General features: G+C 42.6%; 1 protein-coding gene across 3 annotated transcripts in view; it reads left to right on the top strand.

Moving 5' to 3' along the window:
• LOC137421956 (WD repeat-containing protein 7-like) overlaps positions 1–14826 on the top strand; it is a 523854-nt gene that overhangs the window by 400639 nt on the left and 108389 nt on the right. The window lies entirely within an intron of this gene.

The following is a 14826-nucleotide window of genomic DNA, read 5'->3' as shown; positions in this document are numbered from 1 at the left end:
TAGCGTATCTTCATTTGCATGCAAGTTTTCAGCATTGTAATCTTCCTTGGAGTAGGTCAGAGTGCCGGTCGCTGAGTACGTCATTCCCCAATAATTGATGCAATACAGGGCCGATTAAATTACTAAATAGACAAGCAAATGAAGAAAAATGCATACTTTTTAAAATGATATTACATGCAACTCACCAACTTGTTTTGATATTGGGTTTATCTTGTCATGTTGAAAAATAGAGGAATGATTTGGACATTCTGCTTCACCTTCAGTGAAGTCAATGCGTCCAATGCCGATCTTCCCTCCTCCTTCTTTTGTCTTTTGGACCTGCTCGTAACGTACAATCTTTATGCTCATGGAGTCATGATATATATATATATATATATATATATATATATATATATATATATATATATATATATATATATATATATATATATATATATATAATATATATATATATATATATTGTTGCGGTTTTGAGTTTTGTACAATAAAGGTTAAATTTCCCCCTCATAGTTTAGTCACACAACAACATGTAGGCTCGCGGTAGTTCAGTTATCTCTTCGTATTTTTGAGCATAGTCCTTTTCCTGTGTTAGTTTTGCGTTGAGTAGAATAATGAGAGTACGTCCTTTTCATTGCCTGCATTGCCTTATGCCGCCTCCATTGCCTTATGCCTCCTTATGCTGCCTTTGGCTTTTTGGCGCGAATTAACACGAGGTCCTGGCAAATCAAGCAGGGACCGAATGAGGGCGGCGGAGAGGCTGACGGTAAGCGCGAGCCGCCAATCAGGGCTCAAAGGGAGTGGCTGCGGCAAGGCATCACAGGGTGTGGTTGGAACAGTCGAGAAGGCTCAGGGCGTGGCAATAAAACCCGTTGCGCAAAGCCCCCACCAGCAGTTCGGTGAGTTAGGAGTCCTTCTGTGGAGAGGTGAGCTTACAGTTCTGCGAAGGGAGGCGCTTGATGAGAGTTACGAGTTCTGGGAAAAGACACGCATGAACTAAGTATAAGCGCTCTTACCACATTGGATGCTCGGTTGAGCTTGAGGCCGAGCCTCTATTGGGTTACGCGAGTGATAGCGCGCCTGCAACTAAACGGGCTGGGGAAAACCGCCAAGCCGGCGAGAGACGTGTATATTTCCCTCCTGCCGCATCTGCCCCTTTGTTCGAGAGATGCGCTACGAGGATCCTTTCCACCACCTGCTTGCCTTCATCGCGGGACGTGCTGTGACCGTGGAGAGCCACGCCGGGCGAAGCCGTTCCTGGACGACCAAGGCAGCATGAGAACACCATTCTACCTGCATTTCCCCTTTGTGAGTGTGATCGGGCCCGTGTCTGGGCTTAAGCATAAGACTGTATAAGGCTGCTCTGTGTCTCTGTCTTCTACCGACTTGTACATATAAGTGTAAATAATAATTAAGCCTGTTATTTCTTTATTCGACCGTCTCGTGTTTTCCATCATTGACTAAGCGTGGTACGAATAAAACTGCTCTAATCGGGTTCCAATACTAACGGTAACTGCACGGACCACGTGGTACGCAATCCGCTCGGTGTACCCAAATTACACGTGGCTCGTGCGAGGCTTAGTTCCCCGCTTCCGTGGCGGCGCAGGTATTTAGGTACGTGCGAGACTTGTCCCGAAACCCTACCTTGCGTTTGCCCGGAAGGGGCGTTTCAAGTCTCGGTTACGCCGGCCCAGAAAGAACAAGGGGCTTAATCTCCCCTTGGTAAGGGTAGGAAGGGCGGCGGAAAACCGTAACAATATATATATAAATATATACGTTTTCTCTTTTTTATATAAATATATATATACTAGCTTGGCTCGGCTCGCTGCGCTTGCCTCAGCAAGCGTCGTTACTGAGGACGGGCTTATTTTAGCTGAGGATAATTACTGTACCTGAGTTGCTGTGTTGTCATGATTTGCACCAATCATAATACAAACAATTATTTTGCACAAATGTATTTGTTGTTTGTGATATTACATTTTTATAGGCAATTTAGGTTGAAGATTTTGGTTGAATGTTTTTTTTTTTTTCAAGAAAGAACCCCTCAGCACATACATAGGGGAGGGGTAGGTGCAGACTGGAAGTTTGGGACAATTACACCTCACCACCACGTAATTTAAAACACCTCACCACCAGGTAATTCAAAACACCTCACCACCAAGTAATTAAAGACACCTCACCACCAAGTAATTTAAAACACCTCACAGCCATAAAACACGTAATAAAAACACCTCACCACCACAAAATTAAAAACACCTAACCACCACGTCATGTAAAAACACCTCACCACCAAGTAATTCAAAACACCTCACCACCACGTAATTCAAAACACCTCACCACCAAGTAATTCAAAACACCTCACCACCACGTAATTCAAAACACCTCATCACCACATAATGAAAAACACCTCACCACCACGTAATTAAAAACACCTCACCACCACGAAATTGAAAACAACTCACAGCCATCAAACACGTAATAAAAACGCCTCACAGCCATAATACACGTAATGAAAACACCTCACAGCCATAAAACACGTAATAAAAACAAACCACCACAAAATTAAAAACACCTCACAGCCATAAAAAACTTAATAAAAACACCTCACCACCACGAAATTAAAAACACCTCACAGCCATAAAACACACAATAAAAACACCTCACAGCCATAAATCACGTAATAAAAACACCTCACAGCCATAAACCACGTAATAAAAACACCTCACAGCCATAAAATACGTAATAAAAACACCTCACCACCACAAAATTAAAAACACCTCACAGCCATAAAAAACTTAATAAAAACACCTCACCACCACGAAATTAAAAACACCTCACAGCCATAAAACACACAATAAAAACACCTCACAGCCATAAATCACGTAATAAAAACACCTCACAGCCATAAACCATGTAATAAAAACACCTCACAGCCATAAAATACGTAATAAAAACACCTCACCACCACAAAATTAAAAACACCTCACAGCCGTAAAACACGTAATAAAAACACCTCACAGCCACGAAATTAAAAACACCTCACCACCACGTCATTTAAAAACACCTCACCACCAAGTAATTCAAAACACCTCACCACCACGTAATTCAAAACACCTCATCACCAACTAATTCAAAACACCTCACCTCTACATAATTAAAAGCACCTCACCACCACGTAATTATATATACCTCACCACCACGTAATTCAAAACACCTCACCACCATGTGATTTAAAAACACCTCACCACCATGAGATTTAAAAACACCTCACCACCATGTGATTTAAAAACACCTCACCACCATGTGATTTAAAAACACCTCACCACCATGTCATTTAAAAACACCTCACCACCATGTCATTTAAAAACACCTCACCACCACATAATTCAAAATACCTCACCACCACGTGATTCAAAACCACCACAGCGTTATTAAAAACACTTCACAACCACAGAAACAAAAGTTTGCAGGAGTCGTTAAGTGACAACACAGACACTGCCCAGATGTGTAGATATATAGATAAATGACTGCACCCGATTTGCCGTTTTGTCATGGTTTACACCAATCATAGTTCAAACAATTATTTTGCACAAATGTATTTGTAATATACGTGATATCACATTTTATAAACATTTGAAGTTGAAAAAAAAAAATTGGAAAATTTTTCAAAAACATACCCATAGGACATACCGACGGGAGAGATATGTGCATACCAGAAGTTTGGTACGATTTCACAAAAGTTTGAGAAAGTAGTTCAGTGACAACACAACACAAGACAACACAACACAACACAACACAGGACAGGACAGACGCTGCACAGATATATATATATAGATATATATATATGTATAAATTATATATATATATATATATATATATATATATATATATATATATATATATATATATATATATATATATATATATATATATATATATATACATATACTGTATATGTGTATATATTTTATATATATATATACGTATATATATATATATATATATATATATATATATATACATACATATATATATACATACATATATATGTGTATATATTTTATATATATATATATATATATATATATATATAAATATATATATATATATATATATATATATATATATATATACATATATATATATATATATATATATATATACATATATATGTGTATATATATTTTACATATATATATTATATATATATATATATATATATATATATATATATATATATATATATATATATATATATATATATATACTGTATATATATATATATATACATATATATGTGTATATATTTTATTTATATATAGATATATATATATATATATATATATATATATATATATATATATATATATATATATATATATATATATATATATACGTATATATATATATATATATATGTATATATATATGGCGCTTCATAGGTTGAAAGGAAGGGTGGAAGATAGATTGAGAAAGATGAATGAGATTGTGTTTGAGTATGCATGTGTCACGTTTGGAGTGAAAGAGTGTGTAGAGAAGGGTGAGAAGGAGTCATGTTTGAGCAGGAGGCAGAGGGAGATCCATGAGTTGAGAGTGGAGTTGAGGAGTTTGAATGGAAGATGGAAGAGGGCTGTGGAAGGGGAGAGGAATGGGCTTGAGGTGTTGACGAAGCAGGTGAGGATGAGGTTGGTGACGTTGAAGAGAGTGGAGAGGATGAGGAGGCGAAGAAAGGAGAGGCAGAGGAAGAGAAAGAGGTTCTTTGAGAAGCCTTTTCAGTTTATGAAGGATCTGTTGGAGCCGTCTATAGGTGGTGTACTGAAGGTACCAAAGGAAGAGTTGGAAGGTCACCTGCGTGTCACGTATGCAGACACAAGGAGGAACGAAGTGGTGGAGGACATCGAAGGATTGGTGAGACCGACAGAGCCAGGTGTTCCATTTGATTTGTCAGAGCCAAAGATGTCTGAGATTGAGGCCATTTTGAGGAAGGCACGGGCGGCATCGGCTCCAGGACCAAGTGGAGTGCCATACAAGGTGTTTAAGAATTGTGTAGGCATCAGGCAGTATATGTGGAAGGCTCTGAAGGTGGTATGGAGGCAAGGAGTGGTGCCCAGTCAATGGACTAGGGCGGAAGGAGTTTATATTCCAAAGCAGGAGGAGGCTGTGACACTGGAGCAGTTTAGACCAATATCATTGCTCGATGTAGATGGGAAGATATTGATGAGTGTCTTTGCGGCACGGCTCTCGGGCTTCATCAGAGGGTATGGTTTTGTGGATGGTTCTGTGCAGAAGGCAGGAATACCAGGATCACCAGGATGCATTGGACACTCGGCAATGGTCTGGCAAGTTTTGCAGGAGGCAAAGAGGCAAAGGAAAGATGTGGTGGTGGTATGGCTGGATTTGGAGAATGCATATGGGTCAGTGCCGCATGCCTTGATCAGGTATGCCATGGATTTGTTTTGGGTGCCACGGAGATTTAGGGATTTTTTGATGGCATATTATGATCAGTTATGGATGCGGTTTGCGACACAGTCCTATGTAACAGAGTGGCAGAAGTTGGAAGTGGGGATCTCGATGGGATGTACCATCTCCCCGATTTTGTTTGTGCTGGTTATGGAGTTGTTGATACGTGCAGTGAGTGGACATGGGAAAGAAGTGGAGCTAGCCCCTGGTCAGAGGTTGCCAGCAATGTTTGCTTTCATGGATGACCTGACAGTTGTCCAACAGTCCGCTGATGCAGCAGTAGAGGTACTGGGACGACTGGAAAGGTTGATGCGGTGGGCAAGAATGGGATTTAAAGCAAGAAAGTTGAGGAGTGTGATAGTGAGACGAGGAGTGGTGGATAACATGCACAGGTTTGAGCTGGGAGGGGAGGTGGTTCCATCATTGGTAGAGGCCCCTGTGAAGAGTTTGGGAAGATGGTATACAGTGGAGTTGAATGATGTGGGAAGAGTGGAGGAGGTCAGAAACAAGCTTTTGAGAGGTTTGAAGAGGATTGATGGATGTGGTTTGCCAGGTAAGTTGAAGGTATGGTGTTTGAAGTTTGGGTTGATGCCACGAGTATTGTGGCCATTGATGATGTATGATATTGCAATTTGGCATTTAGAGAGGATGGAGGTTGTGGTGAGTGGGTTTGTGAGGAGGTGGTTGGGAGTGCCACGCTGTTTGACGAACATTGCCTTTTATGGTCAGGGTGGAAAACTCCAGTTTCCCTTGACATCATTAACCGAGGAGTTTAAGGTGGTGAGGGTGCGGGAGTTCATGATGTTGCGGGATTCAAGTGATGCAGTGGTAAAGAATGCTCTCCCAGAGAAGAAGGGAAGTCGGAAGTGGAATGCAAGAGCAGAGGTGGACGAGATGGAGGAGCGGTTGCAACAGGAGGAGGTCATGGGGATGGTACAGCATGGGAAGCATGGCTTGGGGTGGATGGAGCATGAGCGATGGGGAAAGGCATGTGTGAAAGAGAGGAGGAAGATGGTTGAGAGGTAGTTGAGAAGAAAGGAAGAGGAGGGGAGATATGTGAAAGCAGTCGGTCAGGCACAGCAAGGTGCTTGGACTAAGTGGGAAGGTGTGCGGGTGAGGATATTGAAGTGGCAAGAGATTTGGAGGATGGAGCCAATATTGTTGAATTGCCTGTTGCGGGCAACGTATGATGTGCTTCCGTCACCAGTAAACTTGAGATTGTGGGGGTTGTTGCAGGAGGAGAGATGTTATTTGTGTGGAGGTGTGGGAACGGTGCAGCATGCACTGAGTGCATGCTCAGTAGAATTGGCAGCAGGAAGATACAGGTGGCGACATGATCATGTGCTGGCGGTGGTGGTGCAGATGGTGCAACAAGAGGTGCTGAGATCGAGAGAGAGAAGAGTGGAGAAGGAGACTGATGGGGGAGAGGTGTGGTTTGTCAAAGAGGGCCAAGTGGAAAGAGGTGGAAAGAGGAGGAGGAGGAGGTGGAAAGCAAGAGGGCTGTCAGATGCTTGTGATTGGCAGGTGGTGGCAGACCTAAAGCCACAACTGGTATTCCCAGAGAAGATCTGTGTGACAAGGTTGCGGCCTGACATTGTCATTTGGTCAAATGCAACAAGACAGGTCATCTTAGGGGAGTTGTCGGTACCTTGGGAAGAGAACATGGAGGAGGTGCACGAGAGCAAGAGAGGAAAGTACAGTGAGCTGGAGGCAGAGTGCCGGGAGAAGGGTTGGCGAGTTTCGTGTCAGCCATTTGAGGTGGGGTGTAGAGGGTATATTGGCAATTCCTTTTCTGCATTTCTTGCTAGGCTGGGAGTGTGTGGGACAGAAAGAAGGAGGATATGTGACAAGGTGGCCCAGGTTGCCTTGAAAGGCTCATTTTGGATATGGAGGAAGTTTATGGAGACACGTCGAACGGTGTAGGTTGGTTGTGTGTGTGTGTGTTTTGTTTTTTTTTGTTTTTTTTTTTAATTACCATTATTACTTCTTATTTTGTGTATATGAGTGAGTGGGTGAGGGTGTGTGTTTTTGCATGAATTAATTTTTGCATGAGTGTGTGTTTTTGTGTGTTGAGTGGTGTATGATGTAAGTGAAGGTGGTTGTTTGGTTGGTGTTCTGTATGTATGTGTGTGTATGGGTGTGTATGTGTGTGTGTGAATGATCTGGTGTGTTTTGTTGGTGAGTGGTGAAGGGTATAAAGGTGGGTGTTTGAGTGCTCCACCATGTTTGTTTGGTGCTGTGGATTCTGGATGTGGAGGTGGTGTTGTTGTTGTTGTTGTTGTTCGCACTGGGTGGGGGTATGTACGCATCCAGATGCAGTTGCTGCATGTGGATGTGTACGTGCCCCTGCTGGCCCACCTTAGCTGATCGTATCGAGGTTGAAGGGCTGAAACGGGATGATGCTGAGGACCTCGACTGAGGATCCGGTCAGTGCGGCACACTTGTGACCAGGTGTGTTTTGAACTTATATATATGTATATGTGTCTGTAATATATATATATACACAGTGCCTTCAGAAAGTATTCAGACCCCTTCACTTTCATCACATTTTGTTATGTTGCAGCCTTATGCTGAAATCGTTTAAATTCATTTTTCCCTCATCAATCTACACTCAATACCCCATAATGACAAAGAGAAAACAGGATTTTAGAAAGTTTTGCAAATTTATTAAAAAGAAAAAACTGAAATATCACATTTACATAAGTATTCAGACCCTTTGCTATGACACTTGAAATTTAGCTCAGGTGCCTCCCATTTCTCTTGATCATCTTTGAGATGTTTATACGCCTTGATTGGAGTCCACCTGTGGTAAATTCAATTGATTGGACATGATTTGGAAAGGTACACACCTGTCTCTATAAGGTCTCACAGCTGACAATGCATATCAGAGCAAAAACCAAGCCATGAGGTCGAAAGAACTGCCTGCAGAGCTCAGAGACAGGATTGTGTCGAGGCACAGATTTGGGGAAGCCTACAAAAAACTTTCTGCTATATTGAAGGTTCCCAAGAGCACAGTGGCCTCCATAATTCTTAAATGGAAGAAGTTTGGAAAAACCAGGACCCTTCCTGGAGCTGGCCGCCCGGCCAAACTGAGCAATCGGAGGAGAAGGGCCTTGGTAAGAGAGGTGACCAAGAACCCGATGGTCACTCTGGCTGAGCTCCAGAGATCCTGTGTGGAGATGGGAGAAACTTCCAGAAGGACAACCATCACTGCAACACTCCACCGATCTGGGCTTTATAGCAGAGTGGCCAGACGGAAGCCTCTCCTCAGTGAAAGACACATGAAAGCCCAGCTGTAGTTTGCAAAAAAGCACCTAAAGGACTCTCAGACTGTGAGAAACAAGATTCTGTGGGCTTTCAGTGTCTTTCACTGAGGAGAGGCATCCGTCTGGCCACTCTGCCATAAAGCCCAGATCGGTGGAGTGTTGCAGTGATGGTTGTCCTTCTGGAAGTTTCTCCCATCTCCACACAGGATCTCTGGAGCTCAGCCAGAGTGACCATTGGGTTCTTGGTCACCTCTCTTACCAAGGCCCTTCTCCCTCGATTGCTCAGTTTGGCCGGGCGGCCAGCTCTCGGAAGAGTCCTGGTTGTTCCAAACTTCTTCCATTTAAGAATTATGGAGGCCACTGTGCTCTTGGGAACCTTCAATGCAGCAGAGATTTTTATTGTGGGCTTCCCGAGATCTGTGCCTCGACACAATCCTGTCTCTGAGCTCTGCAGGCAGTTCCTTCGACCTCATGGCTTGGTTTTTGCTCTGATATGCATTGTCAGCTGTGAGACCTTATATTGTCAGGTGTGTGCCTTTCCAAATCATGTCCAATCAATTGAATTTACCACAGGTGGACTCCAATCAAGGTGTAGAAACATCTCAAAGATGATCAAGAGAAATGGGAGGCACCTGAGCTAAATTTCAAGTGTCATAGAAAAGGGTCTGAATACTTATGTAAATGTGATATTTCAGTTTTTTCTTTTTAATAAATTTGCAAAACTTTTTTAAATCCTGTTTTCTCTTTGTCATTATGGGGTATTGAGTGTGGATTGATGAGGGAAAAATGAATTTAAACGATTTCAGCAAAAGGCTGCAACATAACAAAATGTGAAAAAAGTGAAGGGGTCTGAATACTTTGTGAATGCACTGTGTATATATATATATATATGTATATATAAGCTTCTTTTTGTTTTATCATTGCTTGTTTATATGATTATGATTTTTTGTATCTTTTATTTTAATTTTTTTTTCATTTATTTATATTTTATATATTTCTATTTTGTTTTTATATTTTTGATATTTTCTTTTATTTATTTATTTTTTACACCGGTTAGCTGCAATTTCAAACACGAGGCCTTCGGGATGAGAATGGTTGAGCCTCTTTTCCTGGGTGGACATTATAGATCTTTATGAAGCTGTTGGTTAAGGAGGCTTCATAACAACAACTCCAACCAACATCTGATTCAGCATAATCTACACTGTTTAGTAGATCTAAGTTTTCACAGACAGTCAGGTTTATTTTTCTTTCCTAAGACTTAACTGTCTTAACTTCATCGACAAATGTTCACCATGCAATCACAACTGGAAGGATCATTGTGTCGAACCGATATTATGACATTGCGGTGACGGAAAATGTGATATTAGTACTGTACTGTCAACCTCGCCATTTTCCATTGCACTTGCGGATGCTCTCATCAGGAAGTACCACGAAAACAAGAGTTTGTCATGACGACCACGTAATATGATTCCTCAAGATCAGACTATACCATACACAATGTACTAGTACTGTGTCGTAGATAATCGAGATCAATTTATGATGGTGAAAAATCAGTTCCTAAACCTCGTTGTTTTGTCCAGAAAAAAAAGGTAATCTCATGAATATGTTGCAAGTTGTCATTGAGGACATAAATATGATGGAATTTTTTTTCCTGTCGTGTTTCAAAACAATGGCAAGAGGCCGTTTGTTGCTTAATGATCTTTCAGAATGGCAGCTCATATATATTGAGCCAAGAGACAATAAAGTTTTATTTCCTGCTCTCAACGGCGCATGATGAAATGGCGCTGAGCAGCTCCAAGGCACCGGACGAACTCTCCACTCTTTCTGGAGGTTTATGATTCTGTCCTGCCAAGGACTTCACCTAACCCTGCTGTCAGATCAGTATTTTTTTCCTCCCTTTCTGCTCCAAGCATCAACAAGATTTTCCCACTCCCCAGCGGCCAGGCCGCACTGCGGAATTGTGATGGAGCCATTTGCATTTATCGAGCGCGCCGTCGAAGCGGGATTCTTTGATTCGGAAGATTATCCGCCACGCTCTCCAAGCTCTGCTGGACCCGCTGCGTTGGTCGTGCGCCGTGAATCGCGCGTGCTTCCGGCATTGTGCCTCGTGTGCCTCGGCTTGAAACCTGCAACCATCTGCCTCGACTGAACCGAACTTCTCTGAAGCCTTTTGTCATTGTGACAGAACGGACGAGTGGTCCTGAGGATTTCTGATGAATTCCATGAAAATCGTCACCCACGTGTGATTCCGTCACATTACCTGGTCTGCCTCACTGACAGTAGTACTCGTCTGTAGCCATGTGACAGTTCTGGTTCAATACATATAATTCAATTCTCTCTGCTCTTCTTAGCATTCAAGATAATTACCTTATATGTTCAAAATTAGAGTGCACGTGGTGATTCCGTCACGATGGAATTCATGTTCTAACTCTTCAACTGTTCAATTATTACCTCTGAGGTTTAATTTCCGCTGGATTTCAACTTCCGGGTCCAGACTGCACTTATTCTTCCTCGGAGTTCACTCATTTCCACTCCTTTTTAATGATTTGAGCTAAATTAGTGATTCGAGGAGATACTGGTTCCTGTGCCCGAGACTGAGACACAATTATTTGTAAGTCACTCGAGAGTACAAGATGACAAAACCTGTTTTATTATCATTGATTTTAATATAAACACTATTTATGTCCAAAAATGAATTGCCCCTTTAGCATTTTGATTTATCTTTCCTGGCTATTTTGCATTCATGACCTTCTCCCAGCCGAAGCCCAACGGAGCATCTAGCTTTGCCCTGAAATCACCTCCATTCTTCCCGCTAGCGACTTCGCAGGAACAGGCCACATTTATCTCCATTATTACTGAGCGATCCACGTTGGTGGGACTGTGCAAGGAGTAGAGGCGGTGGGGAAAAGAGGCGGATGGTGAAGATTGCGCATGGCGGAATGGGGGCGGTAGGACTGGGGGGGGTCAGTTTAGCTGACCAGCCTTTCAAATGCCTGCGGGCAAAGGCCTGCCTTATTATACCGCATGAAGATGGAGGGGGCGGTAGAAGTGGGAGGAGATGAGTTGGTAGAATTCTATTGGAAAAAAAAATGGTGCTCAGCCCACCCATGTGGGTCATGCCCTGACACTCTTTGTTGATACACAAAGGCCTAGCTGGCTCGCAAAGCTGGGATTAGGCAGGGTTAGCAGGCTGTCGTCACGGTCACCCCTCAGCCACTGTGGCACGTGCCTCTCATGAATTATTTCTGGAGTGACCGGCACAAAGGCCGCTCGAGCTGTTGCCAAGCTGAAACTAAAGGTTGTGAGTTTAACAAGTTTCGCTTCCCTTGCCTATGGACCCTTGAATTGCCATCCCATTGGTCATCTCGATGGACGACGCGGTGAACTATTTTTCATCTTGTGTTGAACGAGACGTTCAATTTTGGTTTCGTTGTCTGAAAAGAGAACATCCAACATAAATATGGACACTCTAACTGTCTAACAGGTGCTGCTCATTGATAAGGGTATTATGATCGAGACCTTTGCTCACCAAATATTTATTGCCATTTTCAGAAATTTCAATTTATTTCTACCCCGCTCCCGCCCACCCATGTGCCACGTGCCACGTGCCATGTGCCATGTGCCCCACCAACACGTGATCTCTTTAATTTCCCAGCTTGCTTTATTGGGCTAAAAAAAACAACATGCTGCTTCGCTGTGCCGTGCCTGAAGCTCAGCGATTTCACGCGATTTATGGCACAGCTGGCCGAGGCAAGACGGTGGCACACGCTGAGCGACCATTGTCTCCGCATTCGATCCCACATACAGTACGGGGTGTGCACTGCACCTCCTTGTGGACCTTATCAGCCATACACAAGCGAGCAAGCAGTCGCCTTTTCCCCAGAACGAACCGAGAGAATTAATTAGAGTGTAACTTTGGATCCCCCCTCTGACCCACCCAACCATCCAATACTCACCAGGCTAGTGCAGCAGCCTATTGTGGCGGCCATTGTGTTAACTGCTCGACTGTAGTGGTCTTCTTATGGCTGTTTTCTATAAATTTTGTTTTTCTTACAAGAAGGTGACACGTGACAACATTTATACTGAATAATTTTCCTATCTGAAAAACACATTCGAAGCTGTACTAATGTTATGTGAAAGCTGTTAATTTTTTACTTGCGAAAATTGAAGCTTTTATGGGTATATTGGTTGGTCTTATGCGTAATTCTGTCTGTCTGTTTGTCTGTCTGTTTGTTTGTATGTCAATTGCCTACAGGTCATAATTTCAAACTGATCTCTCCGAAACTTAAAGAAATGGTAGAGTTGGTCATAAGGAAGAAGCCTATGGATTTTGAGGTCAAAAGGTCAAAAGGTCAACATAGGCCAAAGGTCAACGACTTTGTCAAATTTCTAAAATCCTCACTTTTCATCTGATTGACTTGAAATTTCAACAGGATTTGCATATCTGGTCACTTAATTCAACCGCCTATAATTTTTGAGGTCAAGAGGTCATCATAAACCAGATTTCTAAAATTGCCAATTTTCATCCGATTGACTTGGAATTTGAAGTGGATTTGCATATTTGGCGATTTAATTCAACCACCAATAATTTTTGAGGTCAATCTATGCCAAAAGGTCAACGTAGGCCAAAGGTCAACAGCTTAGGTGAAGTTTCTAAAATCATCAATTTTCATCCGATTGACTTGTAATTTGGAAAGGTTTGCATATTGGGTCACGAAATTCAACCACCAAATATTTTTGAGGTCAACATAGGCCAAAGGTCAACAACTTATTTCAGGGATTTCGCAAGTATTGTGCTATGCACAACATATTTCTTGTTTCCTTTTTGATGTGCTTTATTACTTTATTTTTGTGTGTTACATCCTCTTCTATTTAAGTTTTCTTCCTTTACGTCCCATTGGTTTTTTAACCCTTTCTACCTCTGCATTTCTATAGATGTTTGTTTTTCTCTACCCTCACTAGTTGTGTTCCTGAGTTTTTAATTTCTTTTTCATTTAATTTCAATTTATTTTCAGCTTAAGGGGGAGGGGGAGTATGATGGCACTGTACTTTTATAGGTAACGTTTTAGTACGCAACCCAAATTGCACTGATGGCATCTTGAGTTGATGGGAGGGTGGTTTTGATTCATTTGCAGTGTGCCCTGCAAGAGTTTATTTTGTCAGAAATTCACACCATAGTCTGCAGTGTGACGGCAATGGTTTTTTCTTTATTAAAGCCACTTTGGGATCTTTATCATCCACTAACAATGACAAATACTGGTAAACAGGTACAACAACACCTTGCTACAACACCTTGCCTGCGACACGCCACGCCACGCTGACGATTTATCATCGGGTCGGGAATCTGACTCTTGCATGTTTCAATGGTTACTTTCTCTCTCTCTCTCTCTCTCTCTCTCCTCCCTCTCCTCTCTCTCCTCTCTCCTCTCTCCCCTCTCTCCTCTCTCCTCTCTCCCCTCTCCTCTCTCCCCTCTCCCCTCTCCCTTCTCCCCTCTCACCTCTCTCCTCTCTCCTCTCTCCTCTCCCCTCTCCCCTCTCCCCTCCCCCCTCTCCTCTTCCCCCCTCTCCCCTCTCCCCTCTCCCCTCTCTCCTCTCTCCTCTCCCCTGTCTCCTCGCTCCTCTCCCCTCTCTCCTCTCCCCTCTCTCCTCTCCCCTGTCTCCTCGCTCCTCTCCCCTCTCTCCTCGCTCCTCTCTTCTCGCTCTCGCTCTCTTTCTCATTTTGTTTCTCCCTGCTCATTCATTCGCTTGCTTGCTGCATTCACCTGTTGTCCCTCTACCCCACTGTCAGTGCATTGCCTTTGTGCTCAGTGTCACCTCTTCCATGGACCTAGATTTTGTTCACAAAGAAACCCAGTCTATACAGCTCAAAGGCAAGTACGCAATCTCTGTGCGACATCCTGCCAACCCTCCAATGACTTGGTGGGATGAAAGGGACTCGATTGTCACTCATGACCACCCTTACAGGAATCCCTTTAGATTTCTCATGAGATATGTAAGAGAGGTGATGAAATTTTCATCAGATCTCATGAGAAGAATCCATAACGGAGTGGTAATGATGTAAAGTATAAGCTCTGCAGCTTTATCATTAAAGTTTTGGTGATTT

The sequence above is a fragment of the Myxine glutinosa genome, chromosome 2 (genome assembly GCF_964187855.1).
Source record: "Myxine glutinosa chromosome 2, kmMyxGlut1.1, whole genome shotgun sequence".
Taxonomy (NCBI): Eukaryota; Metazoa; Chordata; class Myxini; order Myxiniformes; family Myxinidae; genus Myxine; species Myxine glutinosa.
Note: the sequence above shows the minus strand (reverse complement) of the source record. Positions and strands in the feature narration are given on the sequence as shown.